This window comes from Ranitomeya variabilis, chromosome 1, assembly GCF_051348905.1.
Source record: "Ranitomeya variabilis isolate aRanVar5 chromosome 1, aRanVar5.hap1, whole genome shotgun sequence".
Lineage (NCBI taxonomy): Eukaryota > Metazoa > Chordata > Amphibia > Anura > Dendrobatidae > Ranitomeya > Ranitomeya variabilis.
Window position 1 is genome coordinate 78,865,181 of NC_135232.1, and position 16,460 is coordinate 78,881,640.

Consider the following 16,460-nt stretch of genomic DNA (forward strand, 5'->3'; position numbering starts at 1 on the left):
TCTGTGTATTGTTCAGTGGTGGTTGGGTTTCAGCCTTCCTTACCTCAGCCATGTCTCTGAGCACTGAACACCTTGTACTTCTGTGTCTTGTTCAGTGATGGTTGGGTTTCAGCCTTCCTTACCTCAGCCATGTCTCTCAGCACTGAACACCTTGTACTTCTGTGTCTTGCTCAGTGGTGATCGATTTCATCCTTCCTTACCTCGGCCATGTCTGAGCACCGAACACCTTGTACTTCTGTGTCTTGCTCAGTGGTGATCGTTTTCAATCAATCTTACCACAGCCATGTCTCTGGGCACCGTGTACATCTGTGTCTTGCTCAATGGTGGTCTGGCTCAGCCTTCCTTACCTCGGCCATGTGTCTGAGCACTGAACACCTTATACTTCTGTGTCTTGTTCAGTGGTGGTTGGTTTCAGCTTTGCTTACCTGGCCATGTCTGTCTCAGACCTGGGAGGCTGCAGGTCTGAATATGACATCACAGGAGGATAATGGCTTCCTGGTCGCTTCACGTTTGATTCTTCTCAAATCTTTGGCAACTAATGTAAATCTTTTTTCTCAACACATTTTTGGTGACCCTGTTGACTATTTGTTGGTTCTGTGATCACACCACAATATCTTAGCAATTTCTGGAGTGCTGCATCCCTCCGTAAGACTTTTAACAATTTTTTACTTTTCAGAGTCAGAAAAATCTCTTCTTTTACTTATTTTGCCTTATTCTGCACACCTTGATGAAGCGCTTTGTATCACTACTCAAATACACATCACCTGATCTGTTTCATCCAATAAGCATTCAAGTTTATACATCTTGGAATTTACAAATCTGTGTAAAAATAATGATGTGGTCAAAATATTTGCCCAATTATTGTGCACATAGTGTAGAGTGCTATTGCTATTTTCGAACATCCTTTTAGGCTGGATTAAGACTCATCCACATGCTGCTTTTTTTGTTTGGTATTTTTGGTGCATTTCTGACTGCAGCATATCCAATTCTGTAGCAGAAACTAAGGGGTGCAATATTTGTTATTGGGTCACTCTGATAATTTTTCTTTTTTTTTTTTTTTAAGGAACAAAAAGTTTAGCATGGTGTGTTTTTTGTTCCCTTCCACATAACAAAACCTACACAGATCCCAAACAGATCCCATAGTAATCAATGTTTTCCCTCTTCTGAATACATCAGTTATGAATCTGATATATTTATGACATTATTTCTATTTGTCTGTTCCTATAAATGGAAGAGACAAGCATAATTTCAAGATAGAAGTGTGATAGTTGCCTAAATGCACTTGTGACCATGATTAGTTATTAAAATGGTTATCCAGTACTAGGACAACCCCTTCTTGATCAAAATGTTTGGCCCTGATAAAATAATAAAGCCAATTCTCACCTCCCATTCTGGCTGCATTCCCGTGGTGTTGGCATTTGCTCTCCTCGGGGCTGTGATGCGTAGTGATGAGCGAGTATACTCATTACTCGAGATTTCCCGAGAATGCTAGGGTGATCTCTGAGTATTGGAATGTGCTCAGAGATTTAGTTTCTGTCGCCGTAGCTGCATGATTTGTGGTTGTTAGACAGCCTGAATACATGTGGGGATTTTCTAACAAACAAGTAATCCCCACATGTACTTAGGCTGGCTAGCAGCCGCAAATCATGCAATGACGCTGACGCCCAATCAGCACTGGTGTCTCTGGTCCCGCCTTCGGACAAACCGAACATGAAGAGGAAGTCTGGGTTGCAGTTGATCCCTGGCTTCTTCTACTTGTTCATTTTGTCCGAAGATGGGGACAGTGATGCCAGCGCTGATTGGGCACCGGGATCATGTGTCACAACACCACACGACAGCCTGGGGAGAGCGAGTGCCAACACACCAGGAACGGCAAGGGAGCTGATTATAGGCTTTATTGTTTTATCGGGGCTAAGTCAGGGGTATGATAAGAATTTCTTTAAAAGTAAACCTTTAAGAACTCTAAAATTAATACATACAGTTACATAGAAAACTCTTGGGTGACTCACCAAGACTTTAACTTCTTCTTTGTTTATGAAGAAAGTATAGTTTTCACACTTGCTTCATAAAACCACTAATTTAATCGTGGCTCATGTTTCAGACTTGCACCATCTTTGAACAGAAAAAAACTGCAGCAGAACAATGGACCATGTGCACAATTTCTGGCCCTCAGTACATCAGCCTCTGTTCATGGTGCTTTTGAAAGCTTCTTCATAAAATTATAATGTAGCAGTGCAAAAAAATTTTCTGGTCCAGTTGCCTTGTTGGTAGGCCATAAATGCAAGACTATTGTCCAGTGATTCTCCTCCTACCTGCCTGATGCCTCTTCTTATTAGTAGACTCGGCAAGACATCATGTGGTCATCACACCACAATTATGATGTTGCGCCATGTCTACTAATCAGAAATGGTGCTGGAGATGCCGGCAGGCAGGAGGAGGATTGCTGGACTCTAGTCTCTAGTCAAAGATCTGCAACATTATCAGTGGAATTGCAATTCCAATTCTAGCAATACAGTATTTACTGGTAGCACAATGCCTTGAAGTAATAGCAAATCTTCACTTTAAGCCACTTGGCATTGGGATCAATAGCTCTTTAATAAAAAACAACCTAATAAATTCTAATCAGATTATGACTTTTGTCTTGTACTGATGGGTCTGCACCGTCTCCGACTGAATCAGTTCATTATTACGAACGGTGGCAAGATAATGAACTCCTTTGTAGTGAAGGGGACTAAAAAGCAAAGTGACAAGACTGAATATTACAAAGGATGTGTCAGGGTTTTCTTTTTCCTATGAGAAGAAGGAAGACAGTTAAGAGCTCCGATTGTATCATTCTCTGTGAAATAATACATTGTATTTGGGCCCTGATCAACAACAGTAAGAATCAGTGACTTATATTTTGTGATTGATCTTTATATAAAAGTTACAATCAAAGTAAATGTTTGCAAATTGCGTCCTCCCAGGAAGAGAACAGGGTCTTTTGCCTCACCTTCTGGAAGTAGAAACCTTACAAATCAAAATCGACCCTTTAAAGAGCCTTGACACTTGACTTAGGACAGAGATCCCCAACCTTTCTGACCATAAGAGCTCTGAGAGGGATGTGAGCTACATTCAGCTCTGAGAGGGACACGAGCCACATTCAGCTCTGAGAGAGGAACGCGAGCCACATTCAGCTCTGAGAGAGGGTCACCAGCCACATTCAGCTCTGAGAGAGGGTCGCCAGCCACATTCAGCTCTGAGAGAGGGTCGCGAGCTACATTCAGCTCTGAGAGAGGAACGCGAGGCACATTCAGCTCTGAGAGAGGGACGCGAGCCACATTCAGCTCTGAGAGAGGGTCGTGAACCACATTCAGCTCTGAGAGAGGGTCGCGAGCCACACTCAGCTCTGAGAGAGGGACGCGAGCCACATTCAGCTCTGAGAGAGGGTCGCGAGCCACATTCAATTCTGAGAGAGGGACGCGAGCCACATTCAGCTCTGAGAGAGGAACGTGAGCCACATTCCGCTCTGAGAGAGGAACGCGAGCCACATTCAGCTCTGAGAGAGGAACACGAGCCACATTCAGCTCTGAGAGAGGGTCGCAAGCCACATTCAGCTCTGAGAGAGGAACACGAGGCACATTCAGCTCTGAGAGAGGGACGCGAGCCACATTCAGCTCTGAGAGAGGGTTGTGAACCACATTCGGCTCTGAGAGGGTCGCGAGCCACATTCAGCTCTGAGAGAAGGACGCGAGCCACATTCAGCTCTGAGAGAGGGTCCCGAGCCACATTCAGTTCTGAGAGAGGGACGCGAGCCACATTCAGCTCTGAGAGAGGAACGTGAGCCACATTCAGCTCTGAGAGAGGGTCGCGAGCCACATTCAATTCTGAGAGAGGGACGCGAGCCACATTCAGCTCTGAGAGAGGAACGTGAGCCACATTCAGCTCTGAGAGAGGGTCGCGAGCCACATTCAGCTCTGAGAGAGGGACGCGAGCCACATTCAGCTCTGAGAGAGGGTCGCGAGCCACATTCAATTCTGAGAGAGGGACGCGAGCCACATTCAGCTCTGAGAGAGGAACGTGAGCCACATTCAGCTCTGAGAGAGGAACGCGAGCCACATTCAGCTCTGAGAGAGGAACACAAGCCACATTCAGCTCTGAGAGAGGGTCGCGAGCCACATTCAGCTCTGAGAGAGGAACACGAGGCACATTCAGCTCTGAGAGAGGGACGCGAGCCACATTCAGCTCTGAGAGAGGGTTGTGAACCACATTCGGCTCTGAGAGGGTCGCGAGCCACATTCAGCTCTGAGAGAGGGTCCCGAGCCACATTCAGTTCTGAGAGAGGGACGCGAGCCACATTCAGCTCTGAGAGAGGAACGTGAGCCACATTCAGCTCTGAGAGAGGGTCGCGAGCCACATTCAATTCTGAGAGAGGGACGCGAGCCACATTCAGCTCTGAGAGAGGAACGTGAGCCACATTCAGCTCTGAGAGAGGGTCGCGAGCCACATTCAATTCTGAGAGAGGAACGCGAGCCACATTCAGCTCTGAGAGAAGGTCGCGAGCCACATTCAATTCTGAGAGAGGAACGTGAGCCACATTCAGCTCTGAGAGAGGAACGTGAGCCACATTCAGCTCTGAGAGAGGAATGCGAGCCACATTCAGCTCTGAGAGAGGGTCACGAGCCACATTCAGCTCTGAGAGAGGGTCGCGAGCCACATTCAGCCCTGAGAGAGGAACGTGAGCCACATTCAGCTCTGAGAGAGGGTCGTGAGCCACATTCAGCTCTGAGAGAGAAATGCGAGCCACATTCAGCTCTGAGAGAGGAACGCAAGCCACATTCAGCTCTGAGAGAGGGTCGCGAGCCACATTTAGCTCCTGCCCCACTCACAGTAGTGACACCCAGAGCCCCCCATTACCAGTATAAGGATAGCCAAAGCTTTTCCATTGAAATCACACCAAGGCATTATGCCAAGCTCCAGGGTTTCCTATATTACCCATTCAGATCTGCACTACTGTACGGAACTACACACAAAAGTCAGCATCTAGAGATCTGCTCTTAATAGGTGTTTCTACACTTGGTGCTAATGCACCAAGCTGGCAGACAGCCGCGAATCACACATCACTGGCCCGCGAGCTACATGTGGCTCCCGAGCTACAGGTTAGGGTCCCCTGACTTAGGCTATAAAGCCAAATAAAAGTCTCCATTTGCAGACTGCAGTGTCGGGGTACTTGCCCCTCATCAGTGCAAAGTATGTGTGTTCTCTCTATTCTGTATGGTTATCTTCCTGTTGGGTCATTCAGACACCACCTTTCTAGCTCCAAAGCTACATTTTCGTAAGATTTTTTTTTGCAGCATTGGAGGCTACGTACTATGTCCATCACTTTCTATTTTTCCCTTTATAGCAGATTGTCATGCCTAATAGAAGATACATTGTAGCTGACATGACAGGTGCATGAGGTTTGCAGACTTGCTGCGCATGAATGCACTGTCAGGATTGATTGAATCATATGTACAGGCAGTGAAAATCATGTCCTGGCTTCCATAACTAAAGCTTTTTCACCTGTACCATGTTTCATAATGTCTGAAAGATGAACAGGATCCACTTCTTACAGGGAATATCTCATTTATTATTGATTTTGGTTACTTAGAATAAAGCCTGCTGAAAAAAAACCATTTTTTTTTAAATATTTTTACTATTAGATTGTGTTCACATGTTGAGTATTTGGTCAGTATTTTACATCACTATTTGTAAGTCAAAACCAGGAAAATAAAGTGGTGACATGTTTCTATTATACTTTTCCTCTGATTGTTGCATTCCCAGCTTTGGAAAACAAATACTGATGTAAAATACTGACCAAATATTGATCGTGTGAATGTGGCCTTAAAAACTTCCCAGGAGATGACCATAAGGCCAGGGTCACACTTGCGAGTGTGATGTGAGTCTCTCGCATCAATACTTGGTGCTGCTGTCGGCACTCAGGACCGGAGTGTGTAGCTGCATAGAAATACATGCAACCACACACTCTGGTCCCGAGTGCCGGCGGCATCACGCTCGCAAGTGTGACCCCGGCCTAATGAAGACAAACACACCCTTTTGGTGAAATCTATACAGACTTCTAAATTCAGCTCTTTGTTTTTGATACTTCCTGATATTTGGCTTCAAAAAAACTTTATTGATATAGTCATGTGCAGATTACATATGTTTTTTTTTGTACTGCAAAAGCATTTGTGTTTTTTACCTCCTGATTTCCTGCATCTAATGCAAGTCTATGGGATATTTCTGCACATATTAGCGTACCTGCAAGATAAATACATGGGCAGACATACCGCTGGTTCAAGCGGTGCAACCGCACCGGGGCCCAGAGCGGGAGGGGGCCCCCGACGAATGTACAAGGCATTGTTGTGCATGACAGCCGGCGGCAGTATTACTGCTAACAGGTGTTGGCCTAATGCATATTGATCTGTATGTATTGCAACAACTATTGTTTGTTTAATATGATGTGATTTATATATCTGCATGCATATTGTTCACATGTCAACAACGTTAAAAAAAAAAAAGAAGTCCTCATTTACAGACAGGATGTTCCTCCTCCCCTTCCCTGTGAGCACATTCTAGTGTGTGCAGCTGAAGCTGAAGGTCACAGCAGATCTCTCTCTCTCTCACAGAAACCAGATTGATCCTGTTCTCATGTTGTAAGCTGGATGTTCTTAATTCTTAATAAATGAACATTCTCTGTTGCTCGTTGTGGACATTACGCTGATTAACCCGCTGCTAACAACAGGAGAAACGGGGGCCCGCTCTGCTGCATGCATGTGATATGACAGTCAAACGGGCCCCCCTTCCTCACCTGTTAGCATTCGTTATGCTGCTGTCCAGCCGGCTGTCACTTGTGCGGTCTGCGGTGAGGTGACGGGTGGCAGACGCTGACACAGGAAGACAGGACGGAGTGAGGGAGGGGGAGGGCCTCTCAGTGAGTCACTGAAGCAGGCGTGCGCACTCTTCCCAGAGCCTCAGTGATCCGCGGGACTGGGTCCTTACACATGAAAATGGGGGGTGAGGGGAGGTATGAATGAAATGAATCACTGGTCTAGGTAGGGGAAGGGCCAGACCACCTGGAATAAATGTATTAAAATGATTGAGCATGCACTATATAGAGGGATGCCGCCCTGCGATATAAATCTACAGAGAGCCCCCTGGTACATACATGTAAGGTAATATGGAGTGCACAGTGACATTTGTGCATGGCTACCTCTCAATCACAGAATTTGCCTTACAAGCACATCTGTGATTGGCTGACAGGGGATGATCTGCAAGTGTCTTCTGTGCACTGGAGTTGCAGATTGGAGCGGGAAGCTGCTGCAGAGGACGAGTGTGGACCAGCCTGACAGGATCTTTGCTGCCTTGTGGACATTTTGTAAGCATACAATACAGTATTGTTTTGAAAAATAAAGAAACAACAATTTATATATGAACCACCATGTTGGGAGTAGTGGTTACAATACTGATCATGAGCGAGCATGTTTGGATAAGGCATTATCTAAGCATGCTCAAGTGCACTGCTAATAGGTCATCTTCAGCGTTCTCCAATAATATCTTTGAGTCCCTGGTGCTCCATGATTTGTGGCTATTTGACAGCCACAAGACGTGGGGATAGCCTGTTTGTTAGGCAACCACTGCATGAAGCGGTGGGGAGTCGAAAATATTATTTGAGTTCGCCGAAGACACTCAGCACACAAGCATGCTCAGATAATGCCTTATATGAGCACGTTAGCTCATCACTAATGCCCTGTGACCTAAGGAAAGTGAGAGCGACATATCCTCAAATTCTGTGCACAGTGGCCTGCTAGTGACATGCACCAGCCTGGTCTTTGTCCAGCTGCGATATCTTTCACTTAGCCCATAAGCAGCACAGCTGCGGAGGAGGCAGAGAAACTCATTTCTCCATTACCTCCATTGCTTTGCCAGATATGACATCAATTGCATGACTAAATAGACATGTTGCGGGTTTGAAACTTGCTCACCAGATCAGGTTACGCTTAGTGATGAGCGTGTACACTTAGTGTACTCGTTGCTCGGGTTTTCCCGAGCATGCTCGGGTGATCTCCGAGTATTTGTTAGTGCTCGGAGATTTAGTTTTCGTCACCTCAGCTGAATGATTTACGGCTGCTACATGGCTTGATTACATGTCGGGATTCCCTAGCAACCAGGCAACCCTCACATGTACTCATCCCGGCTAGCAGCTGTAAATCATTCAGCTGCATCAACAAAAACTAAATCTCCGAACTCTTACAAATACTCGGAGATCACCCAAGCGTGCTCGGGAAATCCCGAGCAACGAGTATACTCGCTTATCACTAGTTACGCTGAGGAAAAAAAACAGTAGGCGGGAGATTTCTATAACTCCCATCCACTTTGCTGAAACTGGAAGATGCTGCGTTTCTGACCCAGAGAAAATACGCAGCGTCAAAAACTTATGATATTTACACTGCTTTACTCTCGGATTTGCTATAAAACATATTTTTGAAATGGTTAAAAAAAATAGATTATTTCTTAATGTTGGTGAATTTAATGAAGTTCTGCAGATGCCAATTATAAATATTCATAAGCATTTTCCTAACCGGTGTGAATTGCTGTTTATACACAGTAGATTTGTGTTTGTAACTAATTAAGGCAAAATGACCCACAATTAGTCACCTTCAGTTCTGATATGCATTAAAATAAATAATTTATTGGGCAGAGGAAAAGATTTCGCCTTTTTTAATTTGAAACACAAAATCCAATTAACTGATGTAATGTCGGCTAACGAGGAGCTGCCATAAGAAAATGAACTCCACATCTGTAATGAATCTTATCTGCTGATGATCGAAAAATCACCTGTTGGCACTGGAGAAGTCCCCGAGTTGTCCTCCCCAGAGGCGTCTCATAATGTTTCATGCTGCTTTTCTGACTTTAGTAATTCTTGGAAAGCTGGTGTCAATTTCTATCATGATCGGCATCATCACCCACTGGCAAGACTCCTGGGGGACAGATTTGGTGATCAATGCCTCAATACTAAAGTACTGGTGTGCCAATTCTTATCATGGAGGTTTGTCATTCAGGGGTCAAGTAAAGTTGAGTAATGCCACGTTCACACGATCAGTATTTGGTGAGTTTTTTACCTCAGTATTTGTAAGCCAAAATCAGGAGTGGGTGATAATACAGAAGTAGTGACGTGTTTCTATTAGGCCGGGATCACACATACGCGAGATACGGCCGAGTCTTGCAGGTGAAAACCCAGCTCTGGCACCAGCACTCCAGAGTGGAGGGGGCAGCTCCATGTATTGCTGTGCGGTTGCACGCTCCGCTCCGGAGTGCCGGCGCCAGAGCTTGGTTTTGACCTGCGAGACTCGGCCGTATCTCGCGTATGTGCGAGGTTCCTCTCCTGATTTTGTCTTATAAATACTGAGGTAAAATACTGAACGTGTGAACATGGCCTTCCACTGACAACCACGTGACAGCTACAACTTCCATTATATTGGTAAACAGAAAACTTTTCCAAAGGCAGTTCTAAATAAAAATGGCTGAACAATATAGAAAGTCTTTTGTACTAGAAGACCAAAGTGTTGGTGCTAAGTGTGATCTGACCAGCCACCAATGTTTTGTTTTTTGTTTTTCTTTTACTTACAATTACCAAAGGCTTTCTTCTTAGGCTATGGTCACACATTCAGTATTTGATCAATATCCTACCTCAGTATTTGTAAGCCAAAATCAGGAGTGGCACAATCAGAGGAAAAGAATAATAGAAATACATTACCACTAGTGTTGAGCGATACCTTCCGATACTCAAAGGTATCGGTATCAGATGGGATCGGCCGATATCCAAAAAATATCGGATATCGCCGATACCGATACCAATGCAAGTCAATGGGACACAAGTATCGGAAGCTATCCTGGATGGTTAAAATAAACTTGGCACTCAGAAGAATATTTGCAAGATAATAATAATAATAATAATAATAATAATAATAATAATTTTATTTATATAGCGCCAACATATTCCGCAGCGCTTTACAACTTATAGAGGGGACTTATACAGACAACAGACATTACAGCATAACAGAAATCACAGTTCAAAACAGATACCAGGAGGAATGAGGGCCCTGCTGCTCGCAAGCTTACAATCTATGAGGAAAAGGGGAGACACAAGAGGTGGATGGTAACAATTGCTTTAGTTATTTGGACCAGCCATAGTGTAAGGCTCGGGTGTTCATGTAAAGCTGCATGAACCAGTTAACTGCCTAAGTATGTAGCAGTACAGACACAGAGGCTATTGACTGCATAAAGTGTATGAGAACATGATGGAGGAACGTGATTATGTTGTTGTTTTTTATTAATAGGCCACACAGGGATAATTAGGTTAATGCGTTGAGGCGGTAGGCCAATCTGAACAAATGAGTTTTTAGTGCACGCTTAAAACTGTGGGGATTGGGGATTAATTGTATTAACCTAGGTAGTGCATTCCAAAGAATCGGCGCCGCACGTGTAAAGTCTTGGAGACGGGAGTGGGAGGTTCTGATTATTGAGGATGCTAACCTGAGGTCATTAGCAGAGCGGAGGGCACGGGTAGGTTGGTAGACTGAGACCAGAGAGGAGATGTAGGGTGGTGCTGAGCCATGGAGTGCTTTGTGGATGAGGGTAGTAGTTTTGTACTGGATTCTGGATTGGATGGGTAGCCAGTGTAATGACTGGCACAAATGGCAAGATGATTATTCCATTTTATTTGTGCATCCAGTTAAAGAGTAAACGTTTTCGGTCCATACATCAGACCTTCATCAGAAACTCCTTTTTATCAAACTGGACAAATGCACGTCGAAATATCAAGGCCAGATAGGCCTGAGCTGGGTACCCCAGGACCAATTGGAGAGAGGCAGAAAGCCTCTATTTTCTTGAGGAGGCTGTGCTGGGTGCAGGCGCAAAATCCGCCGCTATGGATGGCGCTTGTAATGCCAGCTATGTGGCGTAGAGACAGAGGTTCCCGGAGAACCTCTGTCTCTACGCCACATAGCTGGCATTACAAGCGCCATCCATAGCGGCGGATTTTGCGCCTGCACCCAGCACAGCCTCCTCAAGAAAATAGAGGCTTTCTGCCTCTCTCCAATTGGTCCCGGGGTACCCAGCTCAGGCCTATCTGGCCTTGATATTTCGACGTGCATTTGTCCAGTTTGATAAAAAGGAGTTTCTGATGAAGGTCTGATGTATGGACCGAAAACGTTTACTCTTTAACTGGATGCACAAATAAAATGGAATAATCATCTTGCAAATATTCTTCTGAGTGCCAAGTTTATTTTGATTATTGGATTTATGGGCTGGAAACCTGACTTGAGCACCACATAGGAATCTTGAGTGCCGTGTGCATTTTCCTTATCCTGGATGGTTCCCAGGGTCTGAAGGAGAGGAGACTCTCCTTCAGGCCCTGGGATCCATATTCATGTAAAAAATAAAGAATAAAAATAAAAAATATGGATATACTCACCCCTCAGAGAACCCTGGCTGTCACCGCTGCAAGCGTCTGCCTCCGTTCCTAAGAATGCAGAGCATGAAGGACCTTCGATGACGTCGCGGTCAGGTGAACCGGTCACATGAGCGGTCACGGACCAATCACAAGACCACGACGTCATCGAAGGTCCTTCACCCTCTGCATTCTTAGGAACGGAGGCAGACGCTTGCAGCGGTCACAGCCAGGGTTCTCGGAGGGGTGAGTATATCCATATTTTTTATTTGTATTCTTTATTTTTTACATGAATATGGATCCCAGGGCCTGAAGGGGAGTTTCCTCTCCTTCAGACCCTGGGAACCATACGCACCGCTCACGCCGAAGATGACTGGGAACACTTCCAATTCCGATATCGCAAAAATATCGGAACTCCGTATCGGAATTCCGATACAGCAAATATCAGCCGATACCCGATATTTGCAGTATCGGAATGCTCAACACTAATTACCACCTCTGGATTTTTCACTCATTTCCATTTTTTGGAGTGTTACCCTAGAAAACAGTGCGACAGGGCAAAAACTCTGAAAGAAATGTTTTTGCTTCCTTTTTTGGTGAATAAACCTAACTTTATGAAACATATACTGTAGAAAAATCGCATATAAGACACCAAAAAAGCACCAAAAAAATATAGCTGCTTTTTGAGCACATTGTTTTTACTATCAAGAGAGCAGGTCTTGTCTGCAGAAATAAAAACGATGCAAAAAAGGAGCATGTGAACATAACCTTAAGGCCGGCGTCACACATAACTTATAAAAAATACAGTCCATTTTTTTATGGCCGAGATACGCAGAAAAGTTCCTGAACAGTGATCCGTGTCCGTATTTCATCCGTATGCAATGCGAGGATGCGATTTTTTTTCTCAAAAAATTATCCGTGTGACATCTGTATGGCATCCGTATGACGAGATTTTCTTGCCGGCTTACAAAATGGACATATAATGGATCCATGGGCTCAAATATTCGTGAAAACATATATACAGTCTATAATAAATACAGTATACAGTATATGTCAGTGAGACACACATATGTGTATATATCTTTATATTTCATAGAGAGGTAGGTAGCAGAATAGCCGATAATTCATTTGTTGGGTTCTGTATAATCATTACTGAACCCGACAGGATATGAGACATGGTTTACATACAGTAAAGAGACAGATAAATCCAACGTTCTGGTTGGAGCGGATACAATATACATGTTCGTAAACACTTTTAGACATCTGTAATGTAGCAGCATTTTTGCACTTGTTTTATTGCCACAAAATCCAGACTTTTTGCAATTATGCTATGTAGTATTGTGACTAAAGGGGTTGTCCTTTCTATGTCGCTGTAGACTTCTGAATCCTCAAAGGCCACGAATCACACATATGTGATTTGCATAGTTCTTGCCACATTCCAACTAGACAGGCATGGCCTACAATACAAGTACAAGTTAATTGATGGAGGCCAAGCATGTCTAGTCGGCATGTGATCGTGTTTTTACAAATAACATACTTGTGGTCATATGACCACCCACTCTTGCTGGAGAATCCTGACAAGACGCTGCGTGAATCAAGAAGTCTGCAACCCCTTCGTAAGTGTTGTCCGGGCTTGGGACTCAAGGCACCCTATAAGACTACAGATTTGTGAATCCTGACTAGACGTACGTGGCCTGGCTCAATACAAGTAGATTAAGTGAGGCCAGACACTTCTAGTCGGAATGTGACCAGAAGTATGCAAATCCCATACTTGTAGTCAGATGACAGCCCTCTTCCCGCACTGACACCGGAGAATCTTGACAGCATACGCAGGGAGGATTAACATGTTTGCAGTCACAAAGAATGAGCCCCAACCCCTTTAAGCTTTGTTTCGTAGAGGCACTGAAGGTCCAGATGTTATTATGACGATAAATGAACGGTAAGGGGTTTTCTTTATAGGAAACTTCCTTTCTGTTTTCTCTGGTCTCTTTCTATCCTTATTCATATAATATTATAAGACGCGTATTTTAAAAATAAAAATTTAAAAAATGATTACATTAATATTTAAGCAAAACAAGACAAACTTTGTAAACTTTCCTAAAATTAGCCACTTAATATTTGGATCTTCTGCTGGGAGAAGCCAGTACGTTAAATTTCAGAAATGTTAAATGAATTATTAAGTACATTTGTGGGCAATTAAAAAGCATGTAGATATGTGAATGACTGCTATTCCCAATACGCAGCCCTTTTAGGATTTTCCAAATTTAAGATTCTAAAGCACACAAATTGTATCAGATGGGATCATATTGAAGTCAGTAATGGAAAAATCAAAAACCGCAAAAAGTAAAAAAGTAAGCAACGTTTTTTTGTCAGGGAGAACAATTAACTGTATATTTAAATAGGTTTTATAGTGATGGGCGTTGGTTACTGCAAGGATTGGAGGTCCAGGTGTGATTATAGTGTTCAGGCAAAAAGGCAATCCCTCCATGCGTTGCGGCTGTTGAACAGACATGCAGCCGCTGGGACATGTTTTTCGAGCACGATGAAGTCACTCGGTTAGCACCAGAGCATGCTTGGATGACGCCTTATCCGAGCACGCTCGCTCATCACTACTGCAGATCCCAGAGGTATCAAAAAAATTGTTGACTCTCCAAAGAGTTAATTTAAAAATGTGAAATCTGTTAATGTCTGATCCGTTTTTATTTTTTGCAGGATCCACACTATGCTATGCACATTACAGAGCCCTCTGACCTTAACGTAACCGCCCCTAAAGACGGTACATTATTAGAACCCAGAAAACACTGATCCATTGAGTATAATAAAAATTAATGATAACAGATAAAGGCAGTATTTTAAGTATTTTTAGTTTCCATTAATAAAAAATATGTAATAAAGTTGTGATTTAAAGGGGTTTGCCAGGCACATATATTGCTAAAGCATTGTAAAGCCTATCGTAAATTAAGAAACTTTCATAGTTTACTTGTAAATTGTCTCTTCAGAGAGGAGGAATAGAACTCTAGTGCCACCTATAGGAAGTAGCAATCTTAAAATTCAGTGTTGACCCTTTAACGAGCCTTGTCACATGACTTAGGATAAAAGGGAAACCAGAATCTCAATTTGCAGACACGGTGTTTCGGGGTGCTGCCCCTCATCAGTGCAAAGGGTGAGATCTGGTCTGGATGTGTGAGAGGCATGTGAACGGGATTCAAGGAGTAACGTTTCTCCTTACGTAATTTCCTTGTAACAATTCTGCATTGTTCCTATTCTATTACATGTGGTGATTTGTCCTCCAGCTCCTTACTTCCTGCCCTAGTCCTTACAGAGCACAAAGATTTACAGTAGCTCTGCAATGTACTCTCAGCTTTGATGTCAAGGGTGTGTAGCCTGGCATCCTCAGTGACTGTGTGTGTATCCGAAAGGGGGATGTGCGCAGGAAAAATAGAGAGCACTTTGTAGACTCCTCACAGAACATGTAATCTTATCAGCTTGTGACTTTAGCCAGAAGGATGGTGCTGGGCATTACAGAATGCTACATTACATGAGAATGCCTGAATATATTGTCTGAATTATTACTCCTCTACAGTACACTCAGCCATCGTCATCACCTGTAACATTACTGATTGCAGCACATACTGAGGAAAGTGGGAGGAATGTTAGGAAGAAGAAATTGTGTGCAGCAAATTATCCACCTTGAGACTATATAGGAGTCTCTAGATGGTGCTTTGTTGGTGGCATGGGCAGGCACAGAGGGTGAGAGTGAATGACCTGTGGTGCAAATACAGCTGGAAAAAAGTTCAGAACAATATTGATCCTCAAGAATGATTGCTAAGAACTGAAGAGGGGCAAAAAAAGAAGAAAGTAAAGCTAACAGTGGGGTAGATGAGGAATCATTACAGGGACAACCATATTGTTTTTTTTTATGTGCATGGAAACGTCCCTTAATATTTAGGAACATTCAAATGAGGCAATGTGAAGAATGAAGTTAAGAGAAAGACTTACGAGAATATATTGTGCAATATACTTTATAGGTCCTCTATTAACAATAACACTCTGGAACAACATAAATCTGTTTTAGAGACACTAGTGATAATTAAATGGAAAATGTCAGGAGCTTCAGGCTGCCTGAACCACTGGTAAAATGTAGTGCATGCAGGCTCGCTTATTACCTACTACTATGTTTTATTTCAATGCATTGCGACTGCTTTTTCAAGGAAAACATAATGTACACTGCCTTAAAAAGAAGAATAATCCGGGCTCGGGTAGACATTTAAGCACAAACACAAACAGGGAAAGACCTGTCACTTTGGGCAAGGTAGATGGCAAGGATGGAGTGACCCAGCAGACTCCCCATCCTAGGGACTCCCCATGCACAGACTCCCATCCATGTGCTCAGACAATTCCAATAATTCCAGTTGAAAACTCGTTATGCTTTTGGAAAACTTTCATACTTAATCTTGGGAAAAGCTCTCAAAATGATCTGTTAATGAGAACCCTCAAACTAATACTAGACCTAGCTGGTGCCTTTGGTCCATATGAGACAATGCTTTTATAAAAACTCTGCTACTTAATGGATATGTTCAAGATTTTGCTTTGGAGCTCCAAACTTCAAAGTTACTCCACCGCTAGCTGGCCACCTGTATTTGGCCTAGTAATTAGCATACAGCATATCTACAAAATGATTGATTAGAATATGTTCACACGTAGCAGATACACATTGAGTTTTACTTCAAGATTTTGTAATAAATCCACAGTATAATACGGTAGCAGCGTTGTGGAGCATGGAAATTCTCCATGATAAAAACTGTGCAGAATCATTGCAGGAATTTACCTGCATTACGGCTTATAATAAATAATAGTTTTTCACACCAAAATTCACCCTTTGCAGCAATCCTCATGAGTGGGAGTATGGTTTCTTTCACCATGGAGAAGGGTTCTGTTTTTGTTTTTTTGTTTTGTACTATTAACTCTGTTATATTATATTTAACTCTATTTA

At 43.4% G+C, this 16,460-nt stretch overlaps 1 protein-coding gene and 1 long non-coding RNA gene across 3 annotated transcripts in view; one reads left to right on the forward strand and one right to left on the reverse strand.

Annotated features, from left to right (window-relative positions):
- HCN1 (hyperpolarization activated cyclic nucleotide gated potassium channel 1) overlaps positions 1-16,460 on the forward strand; it is a 508,213-nt gene that overhangs the window by 71,578 nt on the left and 420,175 nt on the right. The window lies entirely within an intron of this gene.
- The window catches only part of LOC143805749 (uncharacterized), a 165,971-nt gene that overhangs the window by 62,053 nt on the left and 87,458 nt on the right, over positions 1-16,460 (reverse strand). The window contains exon 2 of the long non-coding RNA XR_013221316.1: positions 8,854-8,996. This is a non-coding gene — a long non-coding RNA (uncharacterized LOC143805749). The remainder of the gene's footprint in view (positions 1-8,853; positions 8,997-16,460) is intronic.